At 39.8% G+C, this 16,240-nt stretch overlaps 1 protein-coding gene across 3 annotated transcripts in view; it reads right to left on the reverse strand.

The window, feature by feature from the left end:
- daam1a (dishevelled associated activator of morphogenesis 1a) overlaps positions 1-12,971 on the reverse strand; it is an 88,269-nt gene extending 75,298 nt beyond the window's left edge. The window contains exon 1 of one of the 3 annotated variants that reach the window (XM_088647560.1): positions 12,821-12,971. The gene's annotated coding sequence lies outside the window, so the exon portion shown is untranslated. The remainder of the gene's footprint in view (positions 1-12,820) is intronic. The other 2 variants (XM_088647559.1, XM_088647561.1) reach the window with 2 other exon arrangements.
- Positions 12,972-16,240: the final 3,269 nt, after the last annotated feature.

The raw sequence follows: 16,240 nt of genomic DNA on the forward strand, positions 1-16,240 counted from the left end.
TGACAGCAACAGAGGCGAAACATTTCATTTAAAGCACTGTTCACGGTGACTTTTCCAAACTGGATTCCTGGGACACCAAGGCTGAACAAGACCTATATGCGGAAAGAAGTCAATTTTTTTTAAGAGGAAACATCTTGTTCAGAAATAATTCTAAGTAGGTCAAGTGTCCAGAAAAAGATTTTTTTTTCCTTCAAGCCTACTTCCAGGTCACCTATTTTTCTTCTGAATTTAACAAAGGAAAATCTGCACATGATCACAGAAAACATCCTAACATATAGTGAAAGACACTGGGGTGCCCAGAACATACGCCCCACGTCTTCCTGTACCCCCAAAGCCATAATGTATTTAATGACTAATCATTGTGGCAGGAATATTTGTGGTTAAGTCTCAAAAGTGAAAAAGTTACGTTTTACAGCACCAATCTTTCAGAATATATGTGGTATTACTTTCCAGATGACCCTTGTATTTTAGTTATTGTACTTTAAATAGACTTAGATAAATACTAAGCAATGTTTATTCTATAATCTACAATTCCAAGTACAGAAAACCATCTGGTAGGAGGGTGATATGGAACTGGCAAGCTCTAATTACAGTAAACTTTTCAGATTGTAAAATCTAAAATCCAAACCTGTCAAGACTTAAAGCTAAAGCCAAAACAAAAGTTCAGGTGGTGCAATTCGGTCTGTTATGTTTGCATCCAAGTGTAGACAATTACAGAATTACATAAACATACATACCTCCACAGATCATGATTTTACAGAGCGAAGCCAACGATGTCCCTTAGCTGCTTTCGCACACAACATATCATTATCTGTGTTTGGTCTGCTGAATTTTAAAAAACACTTTTTTCTCAGTCTCATTCTCATAAAGCAATTTTATTGCTTTGAAAGACAGATGTGTTATTATGCCAGTAAGACACAGGAAAACATTAAAACTGACAGCACAAAGTTGTGGGGATCATGGCTAAATGGCAAACAGTAACTCATCTGTAAGTTGCCTGTAAAAAAATAAACTCTTCGTGTTATTCCTTCTTTAAAACGTAAGACAAAGATAACTTATCCTTACTTTCACAGAATTAAAAAAAAGCAAACAAGGAGCCAACAGGTATATTCACAATTCTTGGTAGAATTTGCTCTGCAAGGATTCTGGCACATGTTTTTGGAATGACGGATTCACACTTGTGTGAAACGGCTGGGAATAATTCTTCCTAGTGCTGACACTGTTGTGTACAACAACATCATCATGTCTATTAAACCAACATTAGACATTTCTACGGCAATGCCTGATGCTAAAGAATCAGTATAAGTAACTGAAAGTTAAATTTATTGTCACAACCCAAAATTGAAAACTGGAACGGTGCCCTTCTGTATGTTCCCCAGTTGAAATCAAATGCCAGAATGAACAAGGGGAGGACAGCAGAGCCGAAGTTTTGTGTGGGCATGCAGTGTCCTCTGGAAGTTTTCCAGTTTGTTCAAAATGTGTACCTTGCATGTTTACACTACCAATATTCCAGCTGTGCCAGAGTATAACTTCAGCCTCCGGAAAAAAACAAGAGAACACATTCCAAAGCACTCATATAAGAGGAATAGAACCGAATGCATCTTCTTGTCCACTCAATCCTGAATTTTTGAGCTAGTGTAGCCAGCCTGATGCAGAACATTCTCACATAAAAACGTGTTCACATTAGATATCATCATGACATATTAGAGGCTAGAAAGGAATAAGTAATAGGTTTATTCCATGCTGAAAAAAAGAAGAAAGAGAACACGTTTCAGCCGTGGAGCCTTCTTCGGGTGTGTCATATTAGAGCTTATGATTGTTTAGTTTAGTTTAGTGCACCTGACTCCTCTTGTGCCCAACCGCAGGTCTAAGACGGTAACTAACATTACACTAAGAAAATGTTCTAACTTGGGATATGCACAAAGCTCATTTAGAGCTAAAGGCAGATTTAATTAGCTCTCATCTGGATATCCGCAGAGCAGTGTTGTTCTTAGGGTATGGTTAGGCTAATCCTCTTAATTAAAACCACATCTAAGTTTTATGGGTAACAAAATATTAACAACAAGGTTTTGGAATTCCTCTTTAAATTAGAATTTTTTTCCCACTTCAAGATTGATGATGACTTAATGAAATCTTTTTGACTTTGCGTTAGGGTTAACTTGGCAAACATCGCGAGATGCTAACTGTACCAGAGATATTCTAAGATTCCCCAGGGGGGCATTAGATCTCCGCAACTGACGTGTGACACAATTAACTTACAAGAAAAGTGAAAGACTATCTTTTTTAAATTCCCAGAGACACCAATAACTATTAATGAATGTTGATTCAGTTAGGAATTTTTATGTTAGTTCAGGCCTCCTGGTAGCAACAAAGATTAAGCACAACTGTTTCCCCAAGTTCAACCTTCAACTTTATATACCAAGTGTAACAAAGCCAGCTCAGAAAATGACCGTGATGCATATAAGCTAAAGAAAAAATATTTTTTGTCCACTGTTGGAAAAATATCAAATTCTAGCATTGTGTCATTGCTTTTGATGAGCCACTCTACAAGGTTTTATTTAAATTATGTACTGGGTTTCAAGACTAATGTCCTACCCCATTACTGAAAATATGCTTCACTGAGCAAAGTCAGGTGTTGCTAATTCAGAACTTAATAGCAAACACAGGTACAGAGATTCAATCCAACAATACAGGTATATGTGACACTGTGTGGTTTGGCTACAGTCAAGAAGAACCATTTAGTTTCTAATTTATTGGAAAGAAAAATACACAGAACTGAAATCCACTGGGAAAAAGCTCTCTCTTCAGAATGATCACCCGTGACAATCCTCACACCTGAAGAAGGCTCAACAGCTGACATAGTGGTTTTTTCAGCGTGGAATTAACCTTTACTTGTTCTTTCACAGCCAAAGCATGCTGATGCTGCTCCGCACTCAAATCTCTCCAGAATACTGGGAGCCACCACTTTCCAAAGGAGGTGACAGTCATCCAATCAGCCAGAAACATTCTGACTGTCAAAAACAGCAGCGGTACTGGAAAACACCACACAGCACACAGTACAGCAGGAGAACAGCTGGCACACGGAGATCAACAAAACGAAGCACACACAATACAAGACGCAACAGAATGGTCTCATTACAGGGAGTGGAAAGTGATATTTTATTATTACACACCTCATCTCCGGCCAGCAGTCAAAAAACAAATGGAATCCTGCAGTTAATTTGTTTGTAAAGACTATGACAAAACTGCTTTACCTCATATCCTGGATGACTGAAGCATCAGAGTGACTAGAGGAAGTTTTTTGGCACAGTACAGGTGCGCGTCTGTTGCAATAATACGGTGCGTCAATAGTGACTGGGTCACGGTGACAGAGCTTGCTGTCACAGAGAGAGGGAAGAAGCCATCATCCAAGATGTTCTACAGCCCTGTTAAAAGACTCCCCTTGGCTTGACAGTGAAGAATTAGCCCCTCCTCTGCCCAAAATGACCTTTGAAATCAGCATCTTAGACCCCCACTTTTTTAGCTTATATCCTACGGTTTTTATCCTGCGTTTCCACTATTCACTATAATCGACTGCAGATAGCATCCTTTGAGATCGCTTAGTTGTTTTTTTTTTTTGTATTGCGGTAAGCAGGCCTTTAAAATAAAGATCATTTATATCATTTCAAAGTCACTGGACTAAACTGAAAGCAATAAGAAAATACTGGTGCAAAGCGCAGCCTTTGCTGAGAAACAGAATATCACTGCGAGATCTAGAAGCAAAGCTTGTGCATTAACATTAATTTGCAGCCTCAGGGTGAGGTGTTCTGACATCAGTTCCGAGCATTAATTTTTCCATTTCTTTAATGGCAGATTGCTGCATGAGTTTTTCTTGGCCCTTCACTTTTATTTATTTGATTAGCAGGACTGCCTGGGAGTTCAGATGGTAGCTCCAGCCAGCTCAGCTTTCAGCTCCAAGCTGCAGCCAAACCACCAGCTGCTGATAAGCAACGTTCATCAGGGTCCTTGGATTGCACTTGAGGTGCTGACCAAAGAACGCAGATGAGCTTATGAGCAGCAGGAAACATGTTTGGCTGTTTCGTCTTGTTGCCGGTTATGAGAAACTGCAGAGCAGGGTTGTTGAAAATGAATCGCTATGTGATGATTGGTGGTGTCCGGCCACTGAACACAAAACTGGACCTCTGGAAAATGCAGAAACTCTGCATTATAATAAAGGTTATTTCACATCTTAAGGAAAGATTGACAGGCTTAACAAACTCATCACTCTCAGTTAGTGATATTTAATTCTGATGTATTTTACATTCAGATCTTTTACATCAATTACTGGTTTAACAAGTTAGAAATCTACAAGCATACAATCTATATAGTCTATTGAGATATTAATATTTATGGTTGTGGTTTTGCAGTTTATATTTATTAATAGGAGGACATGAATTAGGCATTTCAAAATATTTATAGTTTCAAGATTTGCGGCTCTGATTCCATTGAGCCTATATTTGGTCAAATGAATCCAGGTTTAGGATTAGGCCTTAATTTGATGGCTTCAAGCAAGGAAAAATAATTTCTGGAAAAAATGTACTTTAAATTAATAAAAACGCATGGAAAATGGGTCTTTATCTGTTTTTTGTAAGAAAACAACACATTTTTTTAGAATCACTCAATTTTTTTTAGGTTTGGCTGGCATTAAAATCCCACTTGGTTATGAAAAATAAGCAACAAAATCTCTGCACAATGTTCCATGTTAATAAAATATTAACTAAGCAAGACACAGATAATGTTAAGCAGATACATGGCTTTCAGTCGCAGTACAATGGCTGCAATATCCTGCGATCATGGCAGAGCAGCTCCCCCAGAGGGGTGAATTCTAAGAGTTTCTGAGGAAATATTCAGCTCCTTTGCCACCTGGAAAACAGTCCAACCAAAGTCAAAGACCCCAACTAATTAATAAAAATCTTACAGGAGACTGCATACATTCTACAGTTTTAAAAGTAATGCAGGCAGAATTCACAGAGAATGCCCTGGATGCTTTGAGTTCAAATGACCTGTGTATAACTCTCAGGGAACCATCACCCTTTACTTATGGTTAGTTGGGCTGTTGGAGAGATAAGTGTCTGTGCTTTGGAAAAGAAGAGATGACAGACATTGCAACCTACAGTAGACCAGCAAAACAATTACATTACCCACAGTGCTTTGCAAAATATGCAACATACTGACTACACAAGGAAGTGGGAGCTCTGGGCGTGATGCTAATTAAACACGGGTGGGGAAAATTAGGCAACGGGATCATTTAAAAACCCATAATAAGTCTTGATGCCCTAATAGGTTCCTCAGGCTGTCATAGAGCAAAGGCTTTATAAAAGTAATTACCAGCACAACAGAATTACTTTAGTGACAAATAAATGGTAGTAGTAGCTAGGGTCTGCTAAGAGATAAACATCAGCAGTAAGTAATAAATTTGTCAAAGATCCACATCTCTCTTAAAAATGCCAACTTCATAAGAACTAGAAGTCATGAGAAAGGAAAGGTGGGTATGAAAACTTGGGGCTGGTTTGTTTGTTTTTCTTAGCACTCCTGCTCATCAGTAAAGTCCACACTCAGCAGTCACAGTGCCCTGACAGCTAAAACACGAGTGAGCTTGCTAGTGCAGACAGGGGACGTTCGGCACCCTACATGTACACAACTTTAAATCAGGCTATTGTCTACTCTTACTGAACCACACTACATAAAGGATGGAATATTCAAACAACTACACAGGCCTATTGTTGTCACAGCACCAACCTAGGCTGATCTCTGGGGTGATGGCAACCCTTCAGGGCTGGTGGTACCATTATGTAAATTTGTGTGCAAGCGCCCAGTATCTTTTGCAATTCAAATTTTGCTGAACAGTCTTTGTTCCTAAAATTTTAGATGCAGCACAATCTCACACAAAGGTTTGCCTTTATCACCTCATATTATTGTTTAGCGGACTGACGGCATATGTCAACACCTCACCGGGTGAGAACATGTGCCAGGATATACAAACAAAACAGTTAATATTAAAAACTCAACAGACACTCATCAAAAACAAGGTGGTGGCTGTTTTTCAATGCCTCACCCCTGACATTTTGTAGCACCTTATTAACAGGTCTATGCAAATACACTGTTGAACACAACTGACAAGATAAGAGGCAGGTAAAATAGAAAGAAAAAATGTTTTCTTTGTGCTGAGATAATTCTTTTCTAGGATTTCCCTGAAGTATTTCTAATGATATATTGAAAGGCAGAGCATGCTTTCGCTATCCACAATGAGATCAGCATTTGCAGAAACAAAATAATTGAAATACAGTTTACAAAAATTAGGAAAAATCAAAACATTAGAACTTAAACCCATGCCAATTATCATTATGAAAACTTTTTCTGTAGGAACTTGTATGATTTTCCTATTACGTTAGCTCTTTAGAAAAACAGAAATATGTCCTGAAAATCCTTAAAATCTAACCAGGCTTTTTTAACCTATTTGCTTTTTTTACACTGAAGAATCCCATCCCATATAGTGATCCCATCACTATAATATCTCTAGGAGTGACCTAAATAAACATCTTGTTACGTTGTTATATAGTCTAATTTACTAGTACTGAGCTGATTTTATTCTTACAACTTAATCACAAATTTAATAAACTGGTATTACTCGTGGATGGATCTACATTCATGAACAGCAAGCTTTCATTAAAGTATAGATTAGCTACACACGTTCCTAGACTGCAAAACAGGAAATCTATAGAGGTCTGTTGCCATGGATACACTTCACCGAGTAAAACCTGGGCAAACTAATCAGTATTGATCCTTGAGGTACAACCCTGTTCTTGAGCAATATGAAGTACAGAATACCACCTGTGAATCTTTGAATAGTGAGCACCAATATTTCCAGCCTCCCTGGTTTACGATATGTTCAAGCCAAGAGGGATTTCATATAATAAAAAACAATTATCGTCATACTACCCCTTACCCTTTTTTTCTGCTATTCTGGTTCAGAAATGAGAAAATTGCTAACAGTAACATTACTTCTACCAATCACTCAAATAAAGTGACTGCAACCACTGTACCCACTTCTTCAACAGACAGCACCCCAGCAAAGACAAGATTAATGGCTTCACCGCATGCGACGAAGGAAAATTAAGTCTTAATGAGATGGCAGTAAGATCACTCTAACCGTTTTAAGTAGGCATCTTCAAGTCAACACAGAACCATCCAAATGACCTTTGCCATCACTCTGAAGCAACTATAGTCAAAACCCCTTAAAAGCAATCAGCAACCTAAAAGGGAATAATTCATTTTTTTTTAATCTTCCCTGCATCAGAAGTTTCTGTTTCCACCTCATTCATGTAACATGTGAGCTCAGCAGGATGCATTCCTCACTGGGGTATTTCCCCAACCCTGGCACTGCTCCAGTACACACAGAAACAGCACCTTCTCCTCCTTTCACAAGGACCTTAGTGAGGAGTTTGAAGGACACCTTGATCTGTCACTTTGCTCATGTTCAATGGCAGATCCTAACGCCAGGAGCAGATCTCTGGTATATAACTGACTTATTTTACCTGGCAAACCTAAACAAGACACAAATGAAAACAAAATAAAACAAAAACTGATACTCTGCACTCATGTTCCTCATATCAATGAGGCATAAGGAACTGAAATATAGACGACACTGCCTTAAAACATATTTTCTAGATCACCAAAACTACAAGCTAATGTTTCACAACTGGCTAATGAAATATAATGGTTGAGCCATAAGATGTACAAAACACAGAAGCACTGTCTCCAACTCAACCGCTGCCAATTTGCTTTCTAAATATTTAATTTCTCCTTTTCCTGGAACAAACATAGAGCTTACATCTTTATGTGTTCCTCATGTTTATGTGCCCTTCATTTTCCACCTTATCCAACCGGTGTCCAGAGTCTGTGCCCACTGAACCTCTCAAACTGTTTGCAGAAGCCCAGAAGCTAATACACTGTCACTGTCACTTAGTGTTCAGGTTGCCTGTTTGTTTTCATATCCCCGAATTAGAATTCTAAAATTGCAATCTGAGGTTCAGTTTTTCATTGTGAATTATCCGTAAATTCTCTGATCGTGAAACAGCCTCTGACGCACCGCCAAAGCTGAAATACTCTGCATGGCCGCTTCCACTTGAGTGCTGATACTATTACCTTTCCCAGGAAAGGCTGACCCATGCATTTCAAGAAATTCGCTTATCGTTAAGGGTCATGGCAACCTGGAGTCTTCTGTTGAAGCACAGTGTATAAAGAGGGGCGATACTATACGCCCTGGAGGGGAGACGCCTGTCCATCACAGGATGCACACAGGGGTCAATCAGAGCAGGCGCCTCCAACCCTGATTTTAACCCCACTCAGTCTTATAGGTCACCGCAAATCACCTGCTCTTTAAAGATTAGGCACACGTGAGTTATTGATTGAGGACGCAATCTGTTCTATTAAGGTGGTGGGGATTTTCTTCCACCTGAGCCCTTAACTACCCAAGATGAAGCCTCTCGTTGTTCTTAGGAGGTTTTTGATTTAAAGAGACTCATAAAACCCACTGAACAGCAGCCCTTGAGTACTGCAGTTGAGCTCCCCCGAATGAACAAAATTCTGGTCCCTGAGGAAGGAAGGATCTTAATATTTTCTCCTCAGATGATCTCTGAATAACTTACTTTAGCCAATTACCTGTTTAACTGATCACAGTTAAATTGTTCCGGGTCTTTAGAAACTGAAGGTTTAATGGCCTCCTATAAAAACTGCTGAATAGGGCCACTCTAGGATCACAGTGGGAGACCCCAGATTAACAGGCACCAATTAAAATAGGCAGCATGTCCTTGCAAGGTGAGGAGTATTAGGGCACCAGCTAAAACAAATGCCAGGAGAAAGATGTTCAGAAAAACAAAAAGGCCTGCAAAAGAGTGCAAACCAAGAGCAGAGAATTCAAAGCACACCGAGCGAAAGGTACCCAGCACCTTATACTACATGACAAATATGTTTAGGCTCTGCTGAACAAGTTGCTAACATGTGTTACCAGTTTGGAGCAAACATTTATTTTTGGACTTTTTCAAATTAAGGCACTATCTGATTATTGCTCTGACAGGATCAGTGTTTAAGCATACCTGTCACATTCACACAACTCTGGATTCATTTTAGAAACTGGCCTTTTCCTTTCAAGTTCTTACTCATCATTTAAGCCTTTAACAAAATTCATTAAACCTGCATGTCTAGACAGAAAAAAGAAGAAAACTCCTTGGAAAAAAAAGAGGAACCTGGACTACAGTGCAGACCCCAAAACTGCAGTCGGAGAAATTCTATGACATCTCAGAGGAAAAGAATCTCTGGTTAGAAATCCATAGAATCACTGATGTTAAAGCTGCTTGTTTAGCAATTTCTCTAAGGGAATAGACTGCATGGATGTTCAAAATATTAGTGAGGGAGATCACTATGGAGTGTAATGTGCTACAAGACCAAAACAGATGTATCAGAAAAACTTCGAACCATGTTCAGAAATGAAGGTGGATGAAACCTGCCTCCTCTCCATGCAGAAACAACGAGGATACCCTAGTGCCATCTCCTCTTTCAGTTGAGTGACACAAAAAACAGCAATGCATTTTCTCTAATAATTCAGGTGGGGAGCTGCGTCAGCATGCATAGGCTGCAAAGGAACAAGTAATAGTTTATTCCATGCTGAAAAAAAGAAGAAAGAAAACACAACGTTTCGGCCGTGGAGCCTTCTTCAGGTGTTGATTTAATAATGACACAGGAAGATATCACTTCCCCGATTAATGAATATAAAATCACTGAACAAAAGCATAGAAGATTATTTCAGTGCTTTACCCACAAAGGGAGTCTGGTTTTAACCTTTAATCCTAAGAGATTTTTTAACAGAATATTGTGGACAAAAAAAGGCACCGAACTAAAAACTTCTGGAATTTATCTGCAATACGGCTGCCTCTGTCTTCAATTGGTTAATGGGGCTGAATTTCAATATCACACTATTCAGAACTATCCAAATTGTCCCATCTGTCGGGAGAAAAGTTATTTACCATCTTAAACTTGTCCTTTGTTTTTTTTCCCCAACAGCTTTAGTTGTAAAAGCATGAATGCCAACATGACACATGGTATATCTAAAGCTGTAAAGGAGATCCGTACTGCAAAGACAGCTAGAATTGTAAGGATACGTCCTTCTAGATTAGGGAAACAAGAATCTATAAATCATTTTTTGAGCAAATGGAAAAGCAGAACAATTGCTCCTGGCATTTGACACTACACTTTCTTGAAACATCAGCTCACAATGCAGCATGTTGAACTGGTCATTACATGCACACCCACTGCCAGCATGTTTCAAAAGTTGCCTCTGCATACTACACAAAAGAATTTTCCTTATGCCTGAACAATAATCTGGCTCCCTTACACAGGCAGATTTCTGACTCTGGCATGGCTGGGAGTGCTTTCACAGTGAGCTCCAGCAGATAAGAGGATCTTACACAGAACTGTGTGCTGGAGTCCAGGAGAAGGAAGACAGACGCTCAATTAAAATTAAGTGCCTGGCAAGTGAAAGGGAGTCTCAAAGCTGTCTGGCATGTACTGTAACAAAGGTGTTATGAATTCCCTGGAATACTACCAGGCCAGCAGCATACACAAAAGAAACTGGTAACCATGCTTGAAAGACTGAAATCCACACCAGCAAAGTAAATTAATTTAGGGTAAGTAAGCTTACACTGACTAAAGTAAAAACATCTTCATATTTTCCAATACAGACCAGATAGGAAAAGACCAGAGAACTGTCACTGGTGGGGATTTGAGGTCGATTAATGTCATTCCATTGTGTCCACTATGCTGGTGGGTGACAAATCTACAGCAGTCATTTTAATTGATGTAATGAGACACAGTTTAGCTTTACATTCATGGCTCGCTAAATTATGCCACACTAACATCTAACTAACACTGTATTATAATAAATGCTTTGCGTCACGTATATCTTCTTCAGTGACATCACTTTCTAATAATTAACAGTCATTGACCTTGGAGTCTCTGAGAGCAAAAGTCTCGCAATTGCAGTACTTGTCAATTCACATCATGTAAGACGGAATCGTGCCCATAAGTAGGTGAGTTGAGCCTGCAAAATCTCTACCCACTCGTGTCCTGTGAGGCCATCTAAGAATAGTCCTTTTAATCTCCGTGGGTTTGGCAGTATTCCAGCTGAGGTTCTAGGAGGAAAGCAGGAGTCACACGATGCTACAGTAAATAACACCAACACCACGCTATGGCACTGCGTGTTGGGTGTTTCATTTCAATATACAGTCATCTCGCAAGAGGACTCTATTTTCTTTTGCATCTGTGGAAAGTCTGTAGCCTGTATCTCTATCACGGTTACTCGTTCTTAATTAAACAGAAGCCAAGATTCTATCTGCTGAATGAACGTACCTCTGGCGAAGCGTTCATCAAAAGTCAAAGAGGTTTGCGTTATTATCACAGGGTATCAGGTCTAAACCCTGAGTGAAGGAACTACAGGACACAACTAGCACAATATTCTCTACTGTGCCAAAGTTTGTTTTGTCAAAACCTCTAATTTCAGACTCCGGGACTGGTTCGGTGCTCTTTCGGAGAGGATTTTTTTTTTTCAAGTTTTAGTTAATTTATTCCCCAGGTTTCTGTCAGGATAATTGCAGATATTTCGCATGAATAACTGGAAACAGACACTGAGCAGCCAAATAAAAACGATTTACACATATTCCTGTAACAACAATAGTGGAAGACTCCGATGCACTTTTGGAAATTGGAAGGCACACAAAAAGTGTTCGCAAACGCAGATGTTACAGTCCTCCTACGCCTGCAACAGCTGGCAAAAATGTACGAGAAACATTTTCGAATATGCATGACAAGCCACATGGTGTTAAAAAAGGCTTGCGTTCAGCAGAGTGAAAGAAACTATTAAATTAAACTGCAGTAACTGCTGCAGCTGTCATTAATCTCTTAGATCGACGTGCTTTATATAATCTGACCTATTAAAAGCCGCTTTATCTACGGTCAAAACATGCAGCAACGTACATACATTCGTTCTTAAATATAAAATAGCAATAATGCTTATTCAAGGGAATCGGGGGTACCTGGGGGACTATTTGCATACAGTCGATTTATTGATCGTATTGAAAATAAATGCTTAAATTGCCTGTGCCTGTCAAATGCCAGAAAATGTAGTACCTTAATACAGTACATCATCTACTGGCTTAATTAAATTTGCCTTAACGTGTGGATGGAAAACAGAAAAGGGTTTAAGTTATGCGCTTCCTGATCCACCAGTTTGTATCATAATCGCGTAAGGTAACACAGACACACAAAACCCGGCATCTTCAACTTCAGTTCACAATTCACACGAAGCATAAATTACTGGGACCTTTGCTTCTTCGATCAGCCAAGCCTACAGACTACATCAACCGCACAACACCGGAGTCCGCCGGCTCCGCGCACAAACTCGTGTTTTATTTTTTTAATCCACGACATCGTCATCATTTTTGTACCGGTGTCTCATCCAAGTACAGTACCTTGAAAACTTCAAATATAGACGGCAGAAACGAAAACAAGGGCTTATATATTTCCGCGTATATATTGTTTTGTTACCTTCTATTTGCATGTGTCTAATCTTAAAGTCCCACCCATTTATTTAACCTGAATCTCCGTGTACAGCTTACAGTTAATTGCTGAAGCACAACTGAACCTCTTTATTACCATCTGCACTGCTGCTTTATCTGGATAGGGCTTTTTTCCATTTTCCCGAAAAAAACGCAGAATAGTAATTCCTTACCTTGAAAACCGACCCATCATTCAAGCAGGCTCCACAGGCTCTGGTTACAATAGGAATCTCGTTGAACACAATGCTGCTCAGCTCTGCTGTTGCAGGTGACATCATCCCTTTTGGCCAGATAACACAGTGCGCATGGACTGGAGATATCGAAGCGAAAGGTGCTCTGGGAAGTGTAGTACCTGCAGCTCAGCGTGCACGCCTTTGTTTCAAAGGAACAAAAGAACAGGAAAGACTGCATTTCCCGGTGTTGAATGCGTCCCATGCAGTCTCCACCTGATTCAGCTACAGATAAGGACGGTGAAAATGTCCAGTTCAGACATGGAACAATGTGATTAGGGGGTTAAGGCTAATGCCACTACTGTTGGGTTTTTTTTTTGTCAAGCGATTTTGGAACTACAGCGTTATTGATAAATGGCATGCCAGCTAAATTTATATTGACCGGTCGGACATTGTCTGTGTCGCTTTGTACATTGCAGTGACTTTCGTGTTCGCGAAAACACGTATCGTTTTTCAGAAAAAAAATGGAGATTATCTTCTTTTTATGCGTCTGGTCAAGGGTGCCAATACAGATTTTATACTTTAAAACCAGGACAATTTCAAACAAAAAAAAAACGTTTTGGTGCTGAAAGGTGTTGACAAGAATGTTCGCTAAAATTACGTTATGTTTTATTTTTTTTCAGCATGTAATAAACCCGTCACCTGTATATATATATAATTTGACATTTGCAAAGAAGTTTGATGGGAAGTTTTCATATTGATCATGCACAGATAAAAGAATAAAATAATTTTCAGAAGTACACGTTGCAGCAAAGCTCTTATATTCCTTATTATCATTACAAACAATTGTAGATTGGATACCCACCATTGTTTTTTCAAGGTAAATAAAAAGAGCTCCTTCTAGTCTCCAGTCCAGCAAAGCAGGGTGGCTTTGTGTTGTGGTGACATAAAATCTTGTTTACACAAAGCAATGTGGGAGACTGGGACTTCCTACCTACAGTAGGTATGTTGTTGAATCCGATATCCAGCCGTCTTTTAAGAACCAGATGGAAGATACCAATGGATCAGAAGGGCAGCAGTGTGGAACATGAGTCAGGAGGTTTCTGAGACCAACACCTCAGCAAGATATTTTACACAGATTGCTCCAGTAAAAGCCCTACTATATAAATGGCTCTCCAGGTAACGAAAAGGTTAAGTAAAAATATAATAAACTACTAAGAGCCAAATGACTGAAATGGACCAAATGGCTTCATCTCGTCTGCAGGCTCTCTGCTGTTACCTAGTTAAGCAGTTCCCTCATTTCCTACCTAAGTGAAAAGATTACTCAGCACGGTGTTTGTTTTTGATTTGGCGTGCTATTTATCAAGATTCAATTAAGACCAACACAATCATTTCGGTCTTATCACATCGCACACAGTTGCCAGCTGAATGCAATTCTGCGCCAGCGTGAGTTCACACAGGGTTGGGCTCATTCATCATGCCCACTAAAAATAAAGAGTCTTTGACTGTACAAACACGCCTGTCAGGTCATTTCCCTACATCTGCAGAGTGTTCTCAAATGAGGTGCAAAAACAGAGCTCTGTCTTTCTCCACCTCTGTTTTGTTTGCTGAATGGACAGTATGACACTGTGCCACAATTTAAACTAGAGCGATAACAGGAACTGTTTCGCAGTTCTTCCGTGTAGTTGGAATGACCATACCTCCTGACAGGACTGTGTCTGGCGAGACCACTGTGTAGGATGTATGTAGAAAATTAATAATATACAGCAGCAGCAAAGGTAGCAGCGTTTTTCCCTCATATTTTGCTCAGGCTCCTAGCTTACAAACTGCATGGAGAACACTTCTGCGTTCAGACATCTTCAGAACCATAGTAAATGCTGTCTTTCTTGTGCTGATGGTAGTAAAAGCAGACTCCACAGGAGTTTACATTTGTAGAATGAGGGTGGGGAGTTACGAGGAGTCTGGAGACATGTACAGTAAGTAAACACGGCTTTTGTCCCTGAAAGCAAGGGGCTTTACCTCCCTACTGTCCTCTGACAGTTATATTGTTGTGAAATTAATGGATCCAGGAGAGCCCAAAGGCTAGTGTGGAATGCAGTAAGAAAGTGGAAAAGTACCGTCCTGTGCCCACATTTAATAGCAAGTTTAATAGCATTAACGTGTTTAGGGACAGTAGTATAATAGTTTGCATGAGCCCATCCTGGGAGCCTGAAAGATTGGGAGTATAACACATTGAAAGAATAATAATTCTTTGCCTAGAATATATATTAGAGTAAAATACACAGACTTTTTAAATCCAGTTTTTACATACAAGCATATGTGAACTTTGTGGTCTTCTGAATGCCGTGTACATCTGTATTACAGCAAGACTCGAATACAGCTGTTAGATGCCTTTGAATTTACTTTCTATCTTACCTTGATGTGACAGGCTATCCTCAATGAATTCAAGGAATCAGAACATACTCTGGGCCGTAGAAGTCTGCAAGTGTCGGCCTGTATTTGCCTGTAAACTTACACATTATTCTGCTTACACAGATAGGGGTCCAGTTCAGACAGAAAGGCCCTCTGCTAACATTTATGCGAATGTCTGGAAAGACTTCAACAGGCCTTTCCTCCCTAATCTGTCCAGATCCCTGATCTGGCAGGAAACTAACATCAAGGAGACATCATAAGGATATCCACAGCCAAAATCAGCTTGTGCACAGAAAATTCCACTGTTAGATATGTGGAAAGGGGCTAGTCAGGAACAGAGAAAATAAAAAGATTCCCTTGATCCTTTTTCCATTGTTTAAATTCAATTGTCATGCTCCTGTTTTCTTTCATAATTTGATTCAAGATTCAAGATTTCTTATTTGCCATATACAACAAGTGTATTGGAATGCTTACTCGTTCATCTGTCCCCAGTTACAGTAGAGAAAAAAAAGTAGCCACAAATGACAAACAGACATGGACAATAAATTAAGACAATCGATGTTATAATACAGCCAAGACAGGACATAGTGCAAACAGTGCAGTACCTTAACGTGCAGGTGCTAATATGTGCAGGTGCTAACTGGAGCTGTTTATGATGCAGACTGCTTGGGGGAAGAAACTGTTTTTGAATCTATTGGTCAGTGTTCTGATACTGCGATTCCTCCTACCAGAACCCAGGGGTGAAAACAGATTGTGGCCAGGGTGAATTGGGTCCCGATGTATAGGTCATGCCCAGTTGTGGCAGCAGGCGAGATATATCCGGTCGATGGAGGGTAGCTCGGTCCCAGTGATTTTGCGCGTGGTGTGAAGGGCCAGTGAGACAGCATCGTCCACCGACCTATTATTCCTATAAGACAACCTCAGGGGGTCCAGGAATCCGGGACAATATTGTTGACGTGTCCCATCGCCAGTTTCTCCATGCACTTCATGACTACTGAGGTGAGTGCCACC

The sequence above is a fragment of the Lepisosteus platostomus genome, chromosome 10 (assembly GCF_059453375.1).
Source record: "Lepisosteus platostomus isolate fLepPlt1 chromosome 10, fLepPlt1.hap1, whole genome shotgun sequence".
Taxonomy (NCBI): Eukaryota; Metazoa; Chordata; class Actinopteri; order Semionotiformes; family Lepisosteidae; genus Lepisosteus; species Lepisosteus platostomus.